This window comes from Crinia signifera, chromosome 1 (genome assembly GCF_055691185.1).
Source record: "Crinia signifera chromosome 1, ASM5569118v1, whole genome shotgun sequence".
Classification (NCBI taxonomy): domain Eukaryota; kingdom Metazoa; phylum Chordata; class Amphibia; order Anura; family Myobatrachidae; genus Crinia; species Crinia signifera.
The window spans coordinates 297,611,565-297,635,376 of record NC_139217.1 but is presented as its reverse complement, the minus strand read 5'-3'; the positions used below and the strand labels follow the sequence as shown (position 1 = coordinate 297,635,376).

At 43.7% G+C, this 23,812-nt stretch overlaps 1 protein-coding gene across 1 annotated transcript in view; it reads left to right on the top strand.

Annotated features, from left to right (window-relative positions):
* Window positions 1-23,812, top strand: part of JAK2 (Janus kinase 2) — a 196,284-nt gene that overhangs the window by 96,405 nt on the left and 76,067 nt on the right. The gene's annotated exons all lie outside the window — the stretch shown is intronic.

Below are 23,812 nucleotides of genomic sequence, written 5' to 3'. Positions count from 1 at the left end.
CACCTTTTCGGGGGGCTGGGAGGGGGACCTGGTTTTCGGGACCCTACTAGGCATTCCAGCAGGGTATCCAACCCTGCTTTAGATTTTTATATTATCTCTGCATTATTTGCTTCTAGTTGGTTCTGCAACCATGTAGGACAGGTAATGGTCTTATGGTATGCTCAGAAACCTTTCGTCCCTATTTCCCCTACACATCTGAGACAAAATTATTGTTACCTTTTAAAGGGCTCAGCTGCAGTTTAAAACACACACATACAGTAAGCGAGCCAAAATCTTTGGAACATATCATAAGGACAGTTGGTAAAGCATATCATCCCCATGTTTACAGAAAACAAAATGAAGATCTGTTAGGCCACAACTTTAAACATATGAAATGGGTGGGTATAACAGTGCAATCCTGTTTCAAAATGACAAAATTCTCCTGGGGAATAATAAGTCACCAGTTATGAGAAGCAATATAGTGTGACAGACATGTATTTGACCTTTTGTCATTCAATTATGTTTTTTTCCCAGCAGAATAAAAGACATTTCTCTTTCAATGGTCCTGGTGACACAGCTTCACATTGGGATGTAGGAGGGTCCGCAGGAGCCAGGCACCTATCCTAAAGCTTTTGGAGGGTAGGCTCCTCCCCTACTGCATCCCAGATTCCTCAGTTCGTGTTAGGTGCCCACTGGAGTGGGTGCTATTCTAAAGGGCTGCTGGAGCAGCCGAAGGAGTAGAGTTAGTTAGGGTTTTTATTATTTTATTAACTTCTACACTAGCTAGGTAGGCACAGTGTGAGGATTCTCATTAGTGAATCCTCACACTGCTAGCGCAGCAGGAGCTGACAGAAACGAGTCCTGTCAGCTCACTGTGCACGAGGGAGACGCTGTCTGGCCTCCCTGTGCAGCGCTTACAGCTTCTTTTAAGAAGCTGCCTGGGCTCCGGAGCGCTCTGAAACCGGCTTCACGCTAGGTGGGGATCATGGGGGACAGGCGCTCCGTGATGGCGGCGGCCATTTTCTGCGGAGCTTACACACTGAGCTCCTGATATGAGAGGACAGCAGTGTTGTTACAGGCATGTTCCGAGTGGTCCCCAGCTGAGGGGGAGATACTGGAACGAGGAGATCCTACAATGGGAGTGGCTGTCTGGGGGTAGTTGGCGCCAAAAGTCACAGACCCCGCAGCAGCAGGGACTTGGTCCCTTCCCTCACTCTGTTTTGGCGCCATTCAGAACGCTTGCAGCGGAGCTGAGCTGGCTTACAGATCCTGACAGAGTGATTGGATTTCCTGGGCTTCGCTTTCCCCATTCTGAAGACTACAGAAAGCTAAGTGACTGAGTACACTGTATATAATGTATGTACATTTAATGCTGTGACTGTGTTATTGAGAACATCATGTCTGAGCAACAGTCTGTGGTTTTGGAGGAGGGAGCCTTTAATGCATTGAGCGCTTGCAGTGGTTGTACACTGAAATTTGTCCCTAAGGGGGGCTTATGTATTTGTTGCGCTGCTGTGAAACCCATGGGGAGTGAACCCCAGAGGGTAGTGCATCGGACCTTACGAGGGCTAAGTCCCTGAGACAGGTCGGAAAATGCTTTGGTGCATTACTGGACAGGCAAGAGTGATGGCTAGACCATGGCCATTCTCTCAGCAGTCCGTCCAGCTCCTTGCCTCGGACCCAGACAGATCCTGACTTATACAGGTCATGCAGGATACTGCTATGGGAATCAGCAGGTTTAAATTACTTGTTTGACAAGCTTTATGGTTATTCTGGGGGGACCCCTAAAAGGTCTTATTCAGTGCCATTATTAGCTGCTGATGAGGAGGGAGAGTACACAGACATACCCTGGGTTCAGGGTGATGTTTCTGAAGAGTCCTCACCCTCTGGGGTGGAGGATTTGATTACTGCTGTAAACAGGCATTGAATTTGTCTGTGAAGAAAAAAAAAAAAAAACTCCTGCTAAGGTTGTTTTTAAGAGACAGCGTGAGGGAAATGATATCTCTCTGCAGACAAGGGTTTACAAGATTTATTGGAAAACCCCTGACAAAAGGCTTTAGATGCCTAATAGATGGTTAAGCCTGTATCCTATGCCTGAGGATCATGCAGACCTCTGGGAAAATGTTCCAGTGGTAGAGGCTTCTGTGGTATACTTGTCAAAAGCCACTGTGCTACCAGTACAAGCCTTCAAGCAAGCAAGTCTTCTGATTGGCTTCAGTCTGGGTCTCTAAGGCCAGGATTGGTGGGTCAGTGACCTGTGCTCTAGTTGACATACTGTTTTTTGTGTGTTGTTACTATGCAGAGAAGTCTAAGGCTGCTGCAGAAATGTGATTCAGGCTGAGCAGGAAGCTCTCAAAATGGCTGCCAGAGTTTCCTCAGTGTCTGGAGTGCCAGGAGAGTGCTCTGGCTTATAGCTTGGAAGGCAGATAACAAGTCTAAAAAGGCTTAGAGGCATTAGCTTTTAAAGGAAAGCTGTTATTGGTTTACAACTGAAAGAGATCAATAAGCAGGCCACAGGTGGAAAAAAAGCACTTTCCTGCCTACCCCTGCAGCCAAGCAGACATCAAGGTTTTCTGCTTTCAGGCCATCCTTTCGGCCCTCCCCTAGAGGAGGTGCGTCCTTTTGAGAACAGTCTTTTAAGGGATAGTCTCAGTCCTCCAGGGGCAAGGCCCCATAGTCAAAAATTGGGTTCTTTTTATAAGAAACCAAAGAAGAGGAAAAATCCTCCGCATACTGCCAGGGGTTTTGCCCGGCGGTGTTTAAGGAGGGGGGACGTCTGTCACTGTTCAAAGACAGGGGCACTGTTAGACCGGAACGCTTGGGTTAGAAATATAACCCAGGGTTAAAAGATTCCCTTCAAAGTTCTTCCACCGAGAAGGTTCATTCCTACACCACTACCAAAGGAGGCTCGGCTCCGTACAGCTCTCTTGGGAGCGGCTCATTCTCTTTTAGAGAAGGGTGTGGTAGTCCCGGTCCCCAGAGCGGAGGAAAAAAAAAAAGGCTTTTTTTTCACTCTGTTTTTGGTGCCCAAACCAGACGGGTCTTTCAGCTGATCCTAAACTTAAAGGCATTAATAGCCATTTGTGGGTAGACCATTTCAAAATAGAGTCTCTACGGTCTGTGCTGCTAAGCCGGGACCAGGGAGAATTTTTAACGTCCATGAAGGTCCAGGACGCATACTTGCAGGTTCCTATTCACTCGGAACATCAGGCACTATTGGGGTGTGCAATAGGAGACCTTCTCCTGTAATTACAGGCGTTGCCTTTCGGTCTGGCCACAGCGTCAAGGGTATTCACCAAATAAGGTCAGAAATGGCGGATGTGCTTCGACTGAGGGAAATCATGGTTATTCCATTTTTGGACGACCTGCGGTTTAAAGCGGAGTCAGCAGACAAGTGAAGAGTCACTTGGCAGAAACCATCAGGTTTTGCAGATTCACGGCTGGCTTTTAAATTTACAAAAATCTCAATCGGTGCCGTCACAGAGACTCCAATTCTTGGGGATTGGTCTGGATACCCAGTTGCATTGGGTGTTTCTACCAGAGGCATAGGCCAGGGATCTGGCTGCCTTGGTACAGGAGATCCTAGGGTCTCAGAGCACAGCAGTATGGAGGTGCCTCAAACTGCTGGGGAAGATGGTGGCGTCTTTCGAGACGTTACAGTTCGCCAGGTTCCACTCTAGAGTGTCCCAGTGGAACATTCTGACAGGCTGGTCAGGGAACACTCAGACCATGAGGTCAGAACAAATGGTGTTGTTTTCAGAAACTCGATCCTTCCTAAAATGGTGGATGGAGGTGGATTCCCTTCGGGGGGGTCGGTCCCTGCAGTCCTGGAGCTGGTTGGTAGTCACTACCGACGCCAGTCTCAGAGGCTATGGGGCAGTAGTCGTGGACCTGCGTCTGCAGGGCTTGTGGACTTTAGAGCAGAAAGACTGATACTTTACAGTCTGCCTTACTGATCAACATCGTGGAACTGATGGCTGTGTGGAAGAGGTTTTCTCTGGCGGGAGAAAAGATTACAAGAGCTCCCTTTTAGGCATTCAGACCGACAACGTCACAGCTGTGGCGTATCTGAATCACCAGGGAGGCACACACAGCAATCTGGCCATGTGGGAGGTGTCCCGAATCTTCTTGTGGGCGGAACAGAATGTTCTAGCATTATCAGCAATATTCATACCAGGAGTGGAGAATATAGAGGCCGACTTCCTGAGCAGGGAGAAACTGATGGAAGGGAAATGGAGGCTGAATCCACAAGTATTCCACTAGATTACAATAAGGGGGAAACCCCGGATAGGGACCTGAAGGCATACAGGTTCATCCATCAGGTACCCAGGTTGTATGACAGGACGTGGGATCCACTGGCAGAAGCAGTGGATGCCATGACTATCCCCTGGGAGGGGAATCTTCTTTATGATTTTCCGCCAGTTCCAATGCTGGCAAGAGTGTTGAAAACAATACAGGCCCAGACAATTCCAGTAATTTTAGTGGCCCCAGATTGGCCAGGGAGATCCTGGTACTCGAGGCTTCAGAGATTCTCTGTGGACTCGTGGCGTCTACCTCTGAGGTCAGACCTTCTAAAACAAGGACCGTTCAACCAGCTGGATTCAGCTCGATTAATTGACGGTCTGGCTGTTGAAAACGCCATTTTGAGGAATATAGGATTCTCAGAGGCGGTGGTTAACGCAATGAGGAAAGCCAGAAAGTCAGTGTCTTCTGTAAATTATTTTGGGGCCTGGAAGACCTATATTTGGTGGTGTGTAAGACAGAGGTCACGCACATCGAGATTTAAAATGGCTAAATTGTTGGAGTTTTTTTTACAGGAGGGCCTTTCCTCTGGGTTAGGCCTTCAGTCACTCAGAGTACATATCTCGACCGTGAAAATTTTTCTTTCCAAAGAAGGATTGCGTTAGAACCAGAAGTACAGACCTTCCTGCAGGGGGTTTCTCTATTGAAACCTCCCTACAACCAACCAGTAGCGCCAGGGGAATTATCTCTGGCTCTGGAGTACCTTAAAGAGGCGCCTTTTGAGCCGTTAAGGTCGGATGACCTTAGTTTCCTTTCAGGGAAGCTGGTATTTTTGTTGGCGGTGGCGTCAGAAAAAAAAAAAAAAAAATATCGGAGTTGATTGCTTTGTTCTACAAGTCTTCCTCCCTTATATGTCATGATGATAGGGCTGCCTTTCGGACAGTACCCCTAGATTTTTACCAAAAGTAGTCTCTGCTTTTCATCTAAATCAGGAGATTGTTCTGCCTGTGTTTCAACCCCCAGAGGGTTGTTAGGAAAAGGGACAAATTGAGGAATTTGGATGTTGTGCGCGTCTTGCGCGTTTATGTGGACAGAGTTAAGAGTGTCAGAAAGACTGATACTTTACTGGTTTTGTATGACATACACAAACCTAGTTGGCCTGCTTCTAAGCAGACCATTGCTAGGTGGTTGCGCTCTGTTATTGCGTTTGCATATACTAAAGTTGGTAGGCCTGTACAGGCCAGGATTAATGCGCATACCACCAGGTCGGTTGCCACCTCTTGGGCGGTTCGACATGGGGCAACAGCTGAGCAGGTTTGCAGGGCTGCCACTTGGTCATCTGTTCATAATTTTGCCAAATTCGATAGGTTCCATGAGTTCGCGTCGGTGGACGCATCATTCGGGCGAGCAGTGATGAATACTGCAGACCTGAGCGTACCCACCCAAAAGGACCGGCTCTGGAACGTCCCAATGTGAAGCTGTGTCACCAGGACCATTGAAAGAGAAAAAGGGATTTTTGTAAGAACTTACCGTTCGAATCCCTTTCTCTGATATGGTCCTGGTGACACAGCGATCCCTCCCTTACGCTCAGTAAGTATGCCAGTGTTCATGATGTTTCATGTTATAATTGGTTGAAAAGTTAAATTTAAAATTGTGCATATAATATGTGCAGTTGTTTGTACTGAGTTAATGTATTCCAGTGGCTTTGAAAGATTGAACTGAGGAATCTGGGATGCAGTAGGGGAGGAGCCTACCCTCCAAAAGCTTTAGGATAGGTGCCTGGCTCCTGCGGACCCTCCTACATCCCAATGTGAAGCTGTGTCACCAGGACCATATCAGAGAAAGGGATTCGAACGGTAAGTTCTTACAAAAATCCCTTTTTTAGGTCTTTTGGGCTATATTTTGACTAAGCATTTTCATATGGCCTAGATCTCAATGCTAAATGTGAATCTGGTATACACAGTGATAAAAGGTAAAAAAAACAAAAACATTTTCAAACATATTTGTTTTTTATGAGCCCCTATTTAGTGCCCAGGCTATGGAGCCGTTATGCTAAACTTTGAACTCCTCTATTTTACCACACTTCAATGCTAACTCATTCATAAATGGGAAATGTATAACAATGAATATTAAGGTCTACCAGGGGTAGATTGGGATGTAAAACCAGCCCAGGAAATTTATGGCAGCCCTGGGGGTGGGGTCTGTGGAGGAGGTGGAGTCTTTCAAGAGGGAGTGGATCACAACTAAGAGAATCTGATTCATATATGCATGCAGTTACGGCCTTCCTTGTATTTTTTTGATGCAGTTGCATATGCAGCTTTATGCCAGGGTTGCCAGAATCAAAAGCAATTGTATACCATTGCTGTTTCATAATTTGAGCCCCTTGCTAAGAAGAGGAGGAGGGGTTTCCAGGCAGATGCAACCCCTTTGATGTCTATTGATTAGAAATATCAACGTTACTGTAGTAAGATTATTAAATGCATGGAAGCTTTAAGAGCAGATTTGGTTGGGGTAGGTAGGGTGCAAACATAGTCAAGCCAGATGAAGTATAGTAAACAAATCAAGAAAATGTATATATACAAATGTAGTATAACCCCTTCCCGACATTTGACGTATATATACGTCATGGCCGGGATGTACTTCCCGACACATGACGTATATATACGTCATGACTTCAAAGTGCCACTGCGTCTCGAGACGCAGTGACAGAGGGACGATGTCTGCTGTCCCTGACAGCAGACATGTCCCTGCATGCCCAGGGGGGGCGGCGATGCCGCCCCCCCGTCGGCGATCGCTGTGATTGGCTGTTCAATGTGAACAGCCATTCGCAGCGTTTTCCTGTGTTACCGGCGAATCAGACGCTCGGTAACACAGGTGTCAATCACCGCCGGGTGTGAGGGGGCATGAGGGGGTCATCGGTGACGACGACACCTCACCCCACCTGCCCCCAAGGCTGTGATTGGTCCGTCGGACCGACGGACCAATCACAGCCAAGGCGCGCCATTTAAACTAACGGTGACTGCGCTGCAGACGCCATTCCGGTCTGGAATTGCGTGCAGAGCGGTCACCGGCCACTCTGTCGTGATATACATACCTGAACCTTGCCTGATACTTACCTGATCACCGCTGATCACCGCTGGTAGCGTGCTGCCAGCAGTTGGATGCTTCCTGGATCTTGTGACTTCCTGTGTCCTGCTGCTGCAGTGTCATAGAGTCACAGATCGTGAGAGATAGTGACAGAGAGTGATAGAGAGTGACAGAGAGTGCTATATTTTGTGTCTGCTGCACCCCTTTTGTGCTGATCAGTATATCTGTGCTGTTTAGCAACTTTTTTTTTTTTTTTTTTTTATATATATATACCTGTCAGTTGCACCAAAGGTTGTGCTGCCTGTGCAACTGACTGCTGCCCCCCCTTTTGTGCTGATCAGTTTAAATTAATTAACTGATCAGCAACTTTTTGGGGGTCCAGGTTTTTTTTTTTATATATACCCTGTCAGGTTCCACCCACAGTTGTCTGCCTGCTGCCCCTCACTGCTAATCAGTGTCGCATCACTGATCTGCAGTTTTTTTTTTTTGGGGGGGATTGCAGTGGGGTTTTGTTTTTACACCCACGTTGCTTTTGTGGGTGCTTTTGTGGGTGTCCTGTGGCCGCTGATCAGTGACCTACATCACTGAACAGCATTTTTGGCACAGGGTTGATATCATTTTTTTTCTGCAGTTTTTTTAAATTGTTTTTTTTTTGGAGAGTGCTGTGGTATTTTTTTTTTTAAATTGTTTTTACACCTGTTGCCTTTGAGCGCTGTTCAGTGACGGACGTTACTGACCAACATCTGTGCTCAATTTTTGGCGCAGGACCTTTTTTTTTTTTTTTTTAACCCCTTCAATTTTTTTTTTTTTTTATTGGGATCAAATTACTGTATAAAGTATTTTTTTTTCTGCATTACATACACACTACACACTACATACCCTCCGTGTTGAAATAAAGTTTGTAACCCCCCAACACTATACACGTGTTGAAACATTACACTTACAGAAACACAAAAATAAAAATGGCATCCCAAATGTCATCCCAAATGTCATCCTAGTCATCCAGAAGAATGTATTCAGCGGAGGAGGCATATGCCATGCTTGCCTCTGACTCTGACACAGCCAGTGATGCAAGCGGGGAATTTGAAGGATTCGTCTTAAGCTCCTCTTCCTCCTCTAGTGATGAGGGACCCCCTCAAAGACGCCCCCGTAGAGCAGCTGAGACCCCCCCCCCCAAATGATTGATCCCGTATGGACCCCACCACCAGACAATTTTGAGCCCCAGGTTCCTGAGTTTTTGGCCATCCCAGGAATCCAATTTGATTCAACAGGTCTCAGAGAAATTGACTTTTTTAAATTATTTTTCTCTGATGATTTTATAAATTTAATGGTGGACCAAAGTAATTTATATGCCCAGCAGTTTATTGCTCAAAACCCCACGTCATCATTTGCTAGGTGGACCCCTGTAGATGCAGTAGAGATGATGACGTTTTGGGGTCTGGTGTTACATATGGGCATAGTAAAAAAGCCAGAAATTAGGCAATATTGGAGTACAGATGTTCTGTACAGCACCCCACTTTACCGTATGGCCATGACTCGGACTCGTTTTGAGATAATCCTTAAATTTTTACATTACACCGATAATGCACAGTGCCCACCCAGAGATGATCCCACCTTTGACCGGCTATTCAAAGTCAGGCCGGTCATTGATCATTTCAGTGCCAAATTTGCAGAGATGTACATCCCTGAAAAATTTATTTGTATCGACGAGTCCCTTATACATTTTAAAGGAAGGGTTAAATTCCGCCAGTACCTTCCCAGTAAGAGGGCAAGGTATGGCATAAAAATGTATAAACTGTGTGAAAGCACCTCAGGGTACACCCACAGGTTTAGGGTATATGAAGGGAAGGATTCAAGAATTGAACCGCCAGAATGCCCCCCCTCCCTCGTAGGTGTTAGTGGAAAAATTGTCTGGGATTTAGTGCACCCCTTCCTGGATAAAGGTTATCACCTCTATGTGGATAACTTTTACACTAGCATCCCCCTGTTTAAGGCCCTTGGTTCAAGAGGTACAGCAGCTTGCGGTACTGTGCGCAAGAACCAAAGAGGCCTCCCAAAAACGCACATTGCCCAAGTACTGAGAAGGGGTGAAAGCAGGGGAATATGCACCGAAAATATGTTGTTGGTCAAATATAAGGACAAGAGGGATGTCCTTATACTGACAACAATTCATGGAGACAGTACCACCTCCATTCCTGTACGAGGTACCAGTACCCACACCTCAAAACCTAATTGTATCCTAGATTACAATAAGTACATGGGCGGAGTGGATCTTTCAGATCAGGTACTGAAGCCGTACAGTCCCCTGCGGAAAACAAAAATCTGGTACAAGAAGCTGGCCGTGTATATCATCCAGATGGCACTGTATAACGCTTACGTGCTATTCCATTCTACCAGCCAGAGGGGGACATTTATGCACTTTCAAGAGGAAGTCATAAAGGGCCTAATATTTGGGAACCAGCAGGCAGAGGGCCCCAGTACTTCTAGTACTGGCCCCCATATTGTACCAGGGCAGCATTTTCCTAACGAAATCCCCTCCACTGCAAGAAAGGGCAGGACACAAAAAAGGTGCAAAGTTTGCTATAAAAAGGGAATAAGAAAGGATACTATTTTCCACTGTGAAACTTGCCCCGACAAACCCGGCCTATGTATAAAGGAGTGTTTTAAAATATACCACACATCTATGGATTATTAGGTTCATCATTTCACCGTGCTTCGGGGGTCTTGCTAATGCCACATAGCACCCACCATTCATTCCACCAGAATCTGAGCTGCAAAATCCAAAAATCACTCCTTCCCTTCTGAGTCCTGCCATGCACCCAACTGGTATTTTTTGGTCACATATGAGGCATTGCCATACTCGGGAGAAATTGGGGCACAGATTTTGGTGTTCTTTGTCTCCTTCATTCCTTGTGAAAATGAAAAATTTGGAGCCAGAACTGCATTTTTGTGTAAAAAATGTAATTTTTCATTTGCACAGCCCAGTTGTATCCAAATTGGTGAAACCCCTGGGGGTTTGAAATGTACACTATACCCCTAGATGAATTCCCTGAGGGGTGTAGTTTGCAAAATGGGGTCACTTGTGGGGGGGTTCCACTGTATTGGTGCTTCGGGGGTCTTGCTAATGCGACATAGCACCCACCAACATTCCACCAGAATCTGTGCTGCAAAATCCAAATATCACTCCTTCCCTTCTGAGTCCTGCCATTTTTTGGTCACACATGAGGCATTGTCGTACTCGGGAGAAATTGGGGCACAGATTTTGGGGTGCTTTGTCTCCTTCATTCCTTGTGAAAATGAAAAATTTTGAGCCAGAACTGCATTTTTGTGTAAAAAAATGTAATTTTTCATTTGCACAGCCCAGTTGTATCAAAATTGGTGAAACCCCTGGGGGTTTGAAATGTACACTATACCCCTAGATGAATTCCCTGAGGGGTGTAGTTTGCAAAATGGGGTCACTTGTGGGGGGGTTCCAATGTATTGGTGCTTCGGGGGTCTTGCTAATGCGACATAGCACCCACCAACATTCCACCAGAATCTGAGCTGCAAAATCCAAAAATCACTCCTTCCCTTCTGAGTCCTGCCATGCACCCAAATGGTATTTTTTGGTCACATGTGAGGCATTGCCGTACTCGGGAGAAATTGGGGCACAGATTTTGGGGTGCTTTGTCTCCTTCATTCCTTGTGAAAATGAAAAATTTGGAGCCAGAACTGCATTTTTGTGTAAAAAAATGTAATTTTTCATTTGCACAGCCCAGTTGTATCCAAATTGGTGAAACCCCTGGGGGTTTGAAATGTACACTATACCCCTAGATGAATTCCCTGAGGGGTGTAGTTTGCAAAATGGGGTCACTTGTGGGGGGGTTCCTAACTTTTAGCATCTTATGGTGCCTAGAAACCTACATGGTGCCTAAAAAATAATCTCATAAAAAGGAGGCTCCAAAATCAAGTAGGTGCTCCTTCTATTATGAAGCCTGTGGTTTGGTCAACGTGCACACTAGGGCCACATATAGGATATTTATGAAAACAAAAGAATTGGGGGAATCAATTTTTAGTCACATTTCTCTAGTAAAATCTACTGTGTTCCTTAGAAAAATGTATTAAAATTGCAAATCTGCAAAAAAAATGAAATTTTGAAATTTCACCTACACTTTGTTTTAATTCCTGTGAAACACCTAAAGGGTTAACAAACTTCAAAAATGCTGTTTTGAATACTGTGAGGGGTGCAGTTTTTGAAATGGCATCATTTATGGGGGTGTCTCACATACAAGTCCCTCAAAGTCACATCAGAACTGAACTGGTCCCTAAAAAAATCAGTGTTTGAAATTTTCTTGAAAATTTGAGAATTTGCTATTCATATTTTAAGCCTCCTAGTGTCCAAAAAATTTAAAAGGATGTTGAAATAATGATGGAAACATAAAGTAGACATATGGTCTATGTTAGTTATTAACTATTTTGAGTGGTATGATTATTTGTCTCACAAGCAGAAAATTTAACATTTTGAAAATTGCTAAATTTTCCATTTTTTTACGACATTTTGGTATTTTTCACAAAAAAACACAGACTGTATCGACCCAAATTTACCACTAACTTGAAGTACAATGTGTCACGAGAAAACAATCTCAAAATCACTGGGATAAGTAAAAGCAAAAAAAAAGTTCTCCCCACTTAAGTGATACCTGTCAGATTTGAAAAAAAGGGCTCTGTCAGGAAGGTAAAAACAGGCTGCGGCGGGAAGGGGATAATCAAGAAAATTATCAAAAATTGCCTCATTTTTGGACACAACCACAGAGATTGGCCTCTGAACATCTGAGGTCTGCAATGTGCACATTTACAGCAATTTGAGTGTGAGAAATCAGCAATTCGTAATTTTAATTTGGGAGTCAAGCAGAAGTTATGAAAGCGGTATTATAGTGCATATCTTCGTGAGATGCTGTGAACATTGGGGACCTTAGTTAGACTTTACTATATCTCACGGAAACATTTGGGAATTCTGTTTTCCGTTTTGCCATGTCACCTTTTAAATCCAGTTGGCGATGCGTACTCTTATATATACAGCATGTGCCGTGATAAAACTTCAAAAGTGCTATATCGCAGCCCACTGCCCAGCACACAGCCCTTATCAGAATTTAAGCAGAGACTACTCTCGGAATGTAGCTTAAATGTATCTGGATTTAAGTGATGAGCCGGATATAAAGGGTCACTCTCTTGCTTGCAGTTGGCCGTGTGTGTTAAATGTGACCACAACACCCTGTCAGGGATACGGATGAAAGGTCAACACCACATTAACAACATAGACAAAATGTCGACATGTGCAAAAGGTCATCTTTGCTATGGTTGACACATGAAAAGGTTGACTTCTGTTTTTCACAATTAATTTCATTTTTGAACTTTTCATACATTACCATACACTTGAACTGGGAATGGTATAGTGTGCAGCGGTAGTGGAGCGAGGTACCTGGCCCGAAACATGGCTAGCGAATTAGGGGACCTTTGCTTCTGTTTACCTTTTTTTCAGTGTTGACTCACGTCAACCTTTTGAGGGCGAATTATACATGTTCAACCAAATTATTGCTGATCCACACCACCGTCAAATACCTTATCAGCAATACAACTTGCGACTATAATATGTCATTCAACACCATTGTGAGAATGAATCATAACTGCCACCAGCTGGTGTACACTGTGGACGTACTGTATGACCTACCCTTCACAAATTCCATCTGGAAAGATGAAGCTATGAAGAGCGAGCGAGATAGAGACTTGCAACTGGAGGAGTTTGTTGAATCAGGACCTGAAGATTATTTCCAATGATTTGGATCTGTATGATAGGACTATAGCCTGGTTCCTGCTCAGTTTAGTGTACTATATCTAGTTCTATTAAAAACTGCAGGAGACCCCATGGTCATCCAAAATAGTTATAAAGGGGTGTCAGATGGTGCAATACATGTAGGAATAATAAGTTAAAATGTTTGGCTCTAAGGCTGCCAGCGCCCGGAGTATTACCGTTAGAGAAGGGTTTAATAACAGAATATATTTTCTTTTTCATTAATCAGTGCTGTCAAAGAGACCCTAGACCTAAAGCTGCCCGATGCGGGCGTGCGTTGTGGGCTTAAATAGCACGGATCACATTGCATTGCGTGTGCATGCAATGCGATGTGATGAGAACAAAGTACAAAAAGTACGTGCATCACATACTTTTTGTACTGTGCGATGAGGTGCCGCGGGAGCGCGCACCTCAAAGCACAGAACGCACAGCCCGGCATCGCAGCGTGTATGGGCTGCTTAATTCAGACCTGATCGCAGGACACATTTGTTCTGCAAAACCTTTTATAATGCAGGTGGGGAAAATGTATTCTGTTCAGATTTGGGTGGGGTGTGCTCAAACTGAAATCTAAATTGCAGTGTAAAAATAAAGTTGACAGTATTTACACTCCAGAGAAACATAATAATTCTCACGCGATGCTTACTCTGCACATAATACATTTGCTCCAGCCTGCAATGCACATGGTTTTGCTCATTTTTTAGAACAAATTTGTCCTGTAAGCGAGTTAGACCCACTATCTAGTGCAGATAGCAGAGGGAGATCTGCTTCTCCGGTAAACTGCATATCCAGTGCAGGACTATCCTCGGGCACCATATATATTGATAGTACACAAACCTTGTTTTATATTTTGAAACCTTATTTCATGCACAAATAAAATATATTTGTGGGTATTTCATGTGTTTGATGTATATACAACATAAATGCAAGATAGCTCAAGATACCTCATTGAAATATAAGGTACTTGAGTACTATCACAGCGCCCTATTTGCATACGTATGGCACCGTAGGGAAATCGCATTGCATGGTCCATTTAAGGGTCATGCGATGCGATTTTTAAGTGTAATTTATTCACTGCTCTGTCGGCCTCGGGCCATCGCATCGCATGTCCCGCAAAATCACATGCGATTTTATAGGGTGTGCGATGCCATGACATTAGCTATACAAAATTATGATTGTATGTCCCAAAAATAGGTTAAACGCACCCCCCACTATCCATGCCACTCCAAAGCGTGGCGAGCACAGCGGCGAACACAGAACGTGGCGAGCCCGAAGCGTGGTGAGCGGACGCGGATTACTTTTACATGTATTCCGCGTCCCCTCGATGCACTCGCCACGCTTCGGGCTCTGTGGCTCGCTGCACTCGCCACACTATATAAAGTCAACTCCACGCCGACGTGGATAGTGGGGTAATGAAAAAGTCGGAGGACGCGTTCCGCTGCCTCGCTGCGCTTGCCACACTTCGGGGTGGCGTGGATAGTGTGTGTGTGTGTGTGGGGGGGGCTACATTAAACCAATTTTCGGGACATACAATCATATTATTGTATACCTAATGTCATGGCATCGCACACCATATAAAATCACATGCGATTGCATGCGATTTTGCGGCAGATGCGATGCGATGGCCCGGGGCTGAGAGAGCAGTGAATAAATTACATAGGAAAATCGCATTGCATCGCATCGCATGGCACTAAAATGGCCGATGCGATGCAATTTTCCTACGCAGAATAGCCCACTAAGCAAATTGCAAATTGCTTAGTGGGCGCCATGCTAATACACAAGTACAAATATAAAAATATTCAAAAATATGGAATAATCAACTAGTATTTATATGTTAGTTGGGCGCCGATTTGCTTAGTTTTATGCGCCCCCTCGTGGGGCTCGCCACGCTTCGGGCTTGGTGGCTCGCTGCGCTCGCCACACTATATAAAGTCAACTCCATGCCGACATGGATAGTGGGGGTATGAGCGTATTTACTATAATGGGCGCCCAACTAACATGTAAGTACCAGGATACTTAACCTGTAGTAATCCAGTTATGCCTTACATTTCCTTCTTAAAATAGATTGGCATTAGATCCGAAAAATATATTTGTAATCTATTGACAGTACAGAGGGTCATTCTTTGTCAAATCAACACACTGATTTTACCTCACCAGCTCAGATGATGTAAAAATTTGGTGTATGAAGATGAAGTACTGTACATCAAAAGGATCTGTGAAACTCCAGTTTACACAAATAAATTGCAATATGTCCGTAGTGTATATCAAGAAATGGTGGCTTGCTTATATGATGGACATTAATGAAGATAATTAAGTGCCCTATCTTTATTCAGCTGGACCTTCACCATCATATTTCTATCCCAGGAAGCCTGATGTATAGATACCTCTAATATGTGTCTTATGCAAAGTTGACCTTATAACTCCAACTGTAAGAATTTGTCATGTCTACTTTAAAAACCATTGAGCTATTATCAAACTATCTTCAGCTAACATTGTTGACTGACTAATACAATGTGAAGTATTTCTATTCAACTTGAATTATACAATTAAACTAATGAAGCCATCCAATTTATTATTACTTACACCTGACTTTTTTTTTTCCTTGCCTTAAACTTATTTTAACTATGAACCCATTATCCTCCCACTTTTACATTTTGACATACATTTAACAGTACAGGTTGAGTATCCCGTATCCAAAATGCTCGGGACCAGGAGAATTTTGGATAACGGATTATTCCGTATTTCGGAATATTTTAATATTTCAATGATGTATTTTGAAGTATCTTGCATTTATGCTGTATAAACACATAATATACACACAAATATATTTTATTACCACATAAAATACACACAAACATATTTTAATTGTTCAAAAAACAAGGTTTCAAAATGTGAAACAAAATGTGTGTACTATCTCAGCACTGAATTTGAATGCCAAGCAATCATTGTCTTGCACATATATAGTGCCAGTTACATATCATGTCCCCAGTGATGCTGTTACATATGTCCCCAGTGAGTTTTTAGCAAAAAAAAATTTTTTTTCACTTTCTGGTATGTCCGTATTTCGGAATAATTCGGATAACGGATATTCGGATACGGGATACTCGACCTGTATAAATTATTTCCTGAATGTTTTTTTATTTTTCTTTTGTCGAACTTTTTGACATAATCATGATCAAATATTTCTATTTCAATTTGGAAAGAGATTTTCCTCACAAAGCCTGTTTTGTATATCCTAGGAAAGGGCATAAGAACCCAGTAAAATGACACCACTCCCACCTTTCAAGCTTAATTAGGAAAGCTGCTATGGCAATTTGAAAATATGCGGGTTGTGCGGTTTTGACACATTTTTGAAAACTTGACATAGCCATAATTTGCCAAACGGCATTAGGTATTTAAACAAAATATTTGTATTTTGCTTAGACTACATATATGCTCTTCATACATCAAATTTGAACACAGACTGAGCTGGTGAGGTAAAATTTTAACAAAGTGTGTTGATTTGACACAGAATGACCCCAGAGATGTGTCCTTGCATGTTAAATAGCCCTTCTAGTCTCATGCCATTCTATGGTTGTGTCATTACTTAAAATATAGGCAAGTCGCATATAATTTTAATTCCATAAGGTCTACTTGTGTGTTTTATTAGAAAAGCATTGCAAATAAGCACATTTCCCAAAAAAAAAAAAGGTCACACTCCACAGAGTTGCACAGGAACTAGGAACTGCCAGCTCATTCACGCCATGCATGTCAGGGTGCATGGAGTATTGAGGCTAGATGTATGAAGACACATCTGTATACTTTAGGCAGTATTCAATGAGAATTTTGACGATGTGCAGCGAATCCTGTTTAGGATTCACTGCACATTCGCCACTGCCCGCCGCGTTCCAGAGGCTCGCCGGCTCCAGTATTCAACGAGTCAGGGGCTCACTGCCCCTGACCGGCAAATTTTAACTCCTGCGGCGATGCCGCAGGGAGCCTGAGGACGGCGGCAGGCAGGGAGATGGAAGTCTCCCTGCCTGCCCCAGAACGTTTGTGGGGGGGAGGTGGGCTCCCCGGGAGCCAGGCAGCACAGGCTGCCCCCCGGGATAGCCAACAGGGGACCGGGTATTCACTACACCCGATCGTGCATATGTAATGATCGGGTGCAGTGAATATATGAATATCTAATGAGCGGGTCGGCTCCCGGCCCCCTGCTGGCTGCTCTGTGTAAAAGAAAATATATATATATTTTTTAATTAAATATATATTCATGTGCTTACAGCACATGAATAAAAATAGCATGCCCCTCCTCAGAATAAAATTCCTGATTTTTTGACACCAAATGTAAAAAACAAAACACTTTATTTTAAAAGTTCACATTCCACTTCACCATAAAAAGATAGCGATTGCTACTCGGTGAATCATGGCAATAAAAACCTTGAAATGTATTCGCCATCTGGTCAATGAATAGGGTGATTCACCGTTTTAGTCAAAAAAATCGCCTTACAGCACGAAAATAGCACAAAATCGCCATAAAACATGGCGAATCAGCCTCATTGAATACTGCCCTTTGTGGTATGCATTTCTGTATACTTCGTGGTATGCATTTCTCTTACATATTTGTTATCTGCTCTTTTGTCTGTTTGTCTGGTGTGTCCCAAACCAACGCAAGGTGATTGGGTCCAGATTAGGTTCACGGCCACAATGACCCCCAATCCCGGCCAGGTGGGGGTCAAAAAGGGATCCATCCTCTCCGCCGGGGGAGGAAAGAAGTATGCCCGCTGATGAAACAGTTGTTCGGGCTGTCACAAAGCTGATAAAACAAGCAGATGGTAAGGTAATGATGAGCTTATGGGCACTTCGACCGATGTGTGCGGGAGCACCTAATATGATGTGCCCGGCTGGGGATGGAAGGCACGCTATGTCCCAGAGCCTCTTTCAAAGAAAGGCAGCTGTTGAAGATCAAAACGACAGGTCCGTTCACAAGCCCGGCTGTCTGTATTGGATACTTCTGCAATCGGGACCCCCGGACCGCCGGACCAGATATCAAACTCTGCATGCAGGGACACCCCCCCCCCCCCCCAGACAAGGTATCCCCCGGTCAGGACACCCCCCGAACCGGACCCTACAAGCTCCGGACTGGAGATTTTGATGTCCTGTCCGGCATCTAGTCCGGGTCCGGTTTTTACATAGTCCCCGGGGGCTGTACCTGCATGCGGCCGACCAGATTCAGCAGTGTAACACAAGCAAAGTGAAGGTGTTCCTCCCAGTGGTGCCCTATAAAGAAGAGTACGTCCCTGTAGATAAAGGGACGGTCCTCTTCTCCGTATAGACGTGGTAATGTATAATACCCCAGACTTCCCTCCTTTTAATAAAAGGATCCTCTTCTCCGTATCACAAAGAAAGCCAAATGCAGATGTTAATCCCTTGGACCATCCACAGGGGGGCAGAATTCCCTCCAATAGTGTGGGTACCGGAAAAAGAGTGAAAGGAAGAAAAGAAAATCCAAAAAGAAAGTCAAGGCCACACAACCTGATAATTCATCTGATGATAGAGAAACTGTAAAGATCTTTAATATCAGTTCCCACACCCTGTCAGCCACAGAAACCTCAGTTTTGGGAAAAGGCTTAAAATATGCCCCGACTCATAACATTAACAAATTTGAAACTTTCGTGGATGTCCATAAGTTTATACGTAAACTATGTATAAAAAAATTCTTTATGGTTAAAGAATCCACCACACAGGATTCCGAGGACACCATTCTCCCGAGTGATTCTTATAGTAACTTCAAACCTAGATCCATTTTTTTTCCATCACACATGAAAGGGAACTTTCTGGAAACTTTTAATACCCTGGTCCAGGAGGACATCAAAAATATTAAACCCACCAAGGTAAAATCTAACCTTTCCCTAAAAGAAAAAGAGGCCCTAAAAAATCTGAAAGACAATGACACCATTATCATAAAGCCGGCCGACAAAGGCGGTAGTATAGTAATAATGGACAAAGACTGGTACATTCGAGAGGTCCGATCACAAATAGAATCCAAAAACAGCTTTTAACATTCTTAGAGAACTATAAACATAAAAAGGTTTTAGATGAGAACAGTTTTAAATTTTTAATTAATGATGAACCATCGGTCCCAGTAATTTATTTACTACCAAAGGTCCATAAAAGTACTACACATCCCCCAGGACGACCGATAGTCTCCGGAACCAATTCGGTTACAGCAAATCTTTCCGAATTCATCGATTTTTATCTACAACCCCTAGTTACAACGAATGTGTCACATCTTAAAGATACGAAGAGTCTCCTCAACATTTTACCTACTATTCCGGTTATTGAAGGCCTTTTTATGGTGACTGCCGACGTGAAGTCCCTCTATACTATCATAGACCACAATCTGGGAATCCAAGCCGTGAATCAATATTTATACACCAGCACTTTAGATGTAGACTTTCAGGCTTTTATAACGGAGGGGGTTAACTTTATACTCAAAAATATCTATTTTCTCTTCGAGAATGACTACTATCTCCAGAAGACTGGGACTGCTATGGGCACCAGGTTCGCCCCAAGCTACGCAAACATCTTCATGGGCCAATGGGAACGTGATTATGTGTGGTCCAACAATGCGTATGGGGCGAACCTGGTGTCTTGGAAGAGATATATAGATGATATTATCTTCTTCTGGAATGGATCGGAGGAAGATCTGGGTTCTTTTTGTAGTCACCTTAATGACAACAACCGTAATATTGAACTCACTTTCACCATTGATAAAACCAGTATCGACTTTTTAGACGTAACTATTTTTATTGAAGATTGTCTATTGAAAACCAAAACGTTCATTAAGCCCACTGACTCACAATCATATATCCAACGAGATAGCTGCCATCATTCTCAGTGGCTTGATGCCATACCTGGTGGACAATTCAAACGGTTAAGAAGAAATTGTACTGATACAAGTACTTATGAAATACAATCCAACAAAATGGCACAAAGGTTCATCACTAGGGGATATGACCCCTCTTTTATTGAGAAAAAAGTACAAGAGACCATAGAGGTGGAAAGAAATGAACTTTTAAAGGATTCTAACATCACCAAAACCAATACTGACAATTTCAACTGGGCTTTTATCACTGGTTTTAACGCACAGTTCAAACTCCTGGAGAGATCTTTTAACAAAAATTGGGGAATTTTAAAGAAAGATCCGATCCTGGGGGAAATTTTACCGGATCGTCCAAAATTTATATATAGAAAAGCCCCCAATATGAGAAATAAGATTGTACGAAGCGCCCTTTTAACTACCCAAAAAAAGGGGAGGATACTGACCAAAGGTTTCCACAGGTGTGGATTATGTAAAGGATGCCGTGAGATTAAAAGTAATGGCACCTCCAAACATACCGCAGTAACCATTAATGGAGTCTCTTTTGCTATCGATGATTTTATTACGTGTAATAGTAAAAATGTAATTTATGCCGTGGAATGCTCGTGCAACTTATTTTACATCGGACGTACCTCCAGACCTTTAAAAACTAGAATAAGTGAACATTTGAATAACATAAAGAAAGGCCTGGAGACACACTCATTACCCCAACATTTTAAAATTAAGCACAACTCTTCATGTAGCCACATTATCAAATTTGTGGGCCTCAAACATATTACCACAAATGTGCGGAATAGGAACCTGGCCAGCACCCTGGCAAGGGAAGAAATGAAGTGCATTTATGAGCTGAATACACTTACCCCTGGGGGTTTGAATATGGATTTTGAGGTGAAATGGTTCCTTTAAGTCTTTTAAAGTCTTTTTAACCTTTTAACATTTAAACTGTTCTATCATCTTATTCTATTACATTGCTGGCCGGTCTCCGGGTTTTATTTGCCTTTTTTTGCACTAGGATTTTGTGGGTTTTTCTTGCTTTTATCACACTTGTTTTTAGCTTAGTATTCAAATGCGATCCTACCTTATTTTAAAATGTATTTTTTATGCCTCTTACTGTATGTGGGAGAATAACTTCCTTGTCTTGCTATTTTGCACAGCTTTATTGCAATTTTGCACATGATTGACAGTATAAATGGATTATATACTTATACTTATACCCCTTATATTTTCTTGAGGTCAAAACTGGTCGTGTGTATATGGAGTATAAAATGGATGAAAATACTCCACTCCTTCCATTATGATCTGTCAACATTAAAACCAGCCTCAAAATCAGGTCACCAAGCTGCGCTGAACAGCCATCTAACCAACAAAATGGCGACTGAATAAACTGTATGGGGACAGATCGTATTGAAAAAGCAAGAAACCTTATATCATCGTGAGAAAACCTTTTTTTCCCACACTAGATGGCGACGAATGGACATACGGAGCCACACATCCGGGGGAAGTGATGCGACGCACCAGTTCTATAACATCGTTGAAAGCCTTTTCCTTCCTTTCCCCCACTAAGATGGCGACAGACATACAGAGCCACACATCCGGGGGAAGTGACGCAATGTACTATACGCGTCCACTACCAGCCGGGAATCTTCACGCCTGGAACGCAACCCGGAAGTACGGATCTTCCGGGTTAGCGCCCTACAAAGCGCGGGTGGAACGCAACCCGGAAGTGGGTTGCTTCCGCTCAGAATGACAATATACACGGAATCATGAACATTTGTATGATTGGTGTAGACAATGGGAGGACTTTAGTTTTCAGGATATCTGATTGGTTTAGATTTTGTTAAATAGGTAGGAGAGGCAAACAGGAGCACTCCCTTTTGAAGAAGATCACAGTGGATGATCGAAAACGTTTGGAGCTCCTGTTGCCTATTGTTCGCATTAGAGAACTTCTGTACCCACTTAAGTTCTCCAACACCTGGGTAATTGGCCACTGTTTACCTCTGTTTTTGTGGATTTTATTTTGTGTTTAAATAAAGGGTATTATTCTATGTACCTCCTTTCACTCTTTTTCCGGTACCCACACTATTGGAGGGAATTCTGCCCCCCTGTGGATGGTCCAAGGGATTAACATCTGCATTTGGCTTTCCTTTGTGATACGGAGAAGAGGATCCTTTTATCAAAAGGAGGGAAGTCCAGGGTATTATACATTACCACGTCTATACGGAGAAGAGGACCGTCCCTTTATCTACAGGGACGTACTCTTCTTTATAGGGACCTATAAAGCCACTGGGAGGAACACCTTCACTTTGCTTGTGTTTGTTTTGCTTTTTGATATTAAGGGATATCATCTAGGTGTACCTTCCCGCAGGCTGCCTAGGCGCACAGAGGGACCCTTTTCACTCTTTCTGTATCCAGATTCAGCAGTGTGTCTGAAGCTGCTTCCAGGTGAGTATCAAGAGTACTTGTGCAACAGGTCCACAGATCGGGCTCACCGTTCCTGCTCAGTGACAGCGCAGCTTAGCAGCTATCACTGTATGCGGTTGGCTGGAGTTAGTAGTGCGCCGGTCGCTGCTTTGGAATAGATGCCGGGCATACCTGCGCAGCGAGTCCTAGTGCCCAAACTCGCCCTTGAATAGATCGGCATGACTGACACACAAATGGTCTACATTTGCTTAGTTTACAATTCATGTGAACTAGGATTGGCAATTGTAACCTGTGATGTCCTACAAAATGACACCCGCGAACATGTAAAAAACTTGTGTTGACCTTTTTTATATTGACCTTTTTTATATTGACCTTTTTTACCTGTCAACTTATTGCAAGTCAACCATATAGTGTTGACTGATTGGCAGTCTATCTAAAACATGTAGATATATTATACATTTTAATAGCTCACAACATTTTACCTTGTACTAGGTTTCATTCTTGACTAGTACAGTTCCTAGGGTTCTCTTGTTCATATATATTTTTCTATGTAACAACAAGGGCCCTAAAATAAACCCTGGAAGGTTACTAATACCACTTTTACACCAGAATACCGGGTAGGACCCGGGAAATCGAACACGGGAAATTGCCAGGGCATGCCCTGCCTCAGACCCCATTTACACTGCAATTCAATCCGGGTTATTCCCGGGTAAGGCCCTTTCACACTGAAAACGGATCAGCCCTGTCTTTCCTTGCTGGTGTCATTAAAAATTGACCTTTGGGCTGTTTGAGATGAGGTCACAAGAAAGGGAAAAGGGAGGGAGTGGGTTCTGCTCCCAGCATTGCAGCAAAGATGGCAGACGGAGTAGCTGTGTTGCAGTTTGTGCTGTACTTTTCAGCAATTGAGAGTTTGAAGCAGCTTCTCACCCTGTGCTACTTGCTTCACACTTTGAGGAGGAGAGCACAGTTCTTGGCTGAGAGGTCTAGATCTCGACACCAATATTTGTGCCGAAGGAGAGAGCGTGGTAACGCTGCTGCTACATGCGCCCTGTGCGGGTCTCCAGCAGATGACATCATCTGCCAGAGCCGCAGAAGCACCAATCAGCTCTTCGCGCCCCTCTACCCACCAAATAACCCGGATAATGACCACCCTGAGCCCCGGATAAGCCCCGTGTCCGACCCTGAACATTTGCCGGGTCAGATTCCCGGGGAACAGTACCAGTGTTATTTTTTTTCAGCCCATTTACACCATGCCCTGCCCCGGACTGGAGCGGCAATATCCCGGGTCCAACCTCTGGTGTAAAAGGGGTATTAATGAGAATTGAACAAGGATTTTAAAGCTATGGGTTTTATTGTAAATTGAAGAATCTGTTTAGAAATGAAGCTTTTTGATTCTG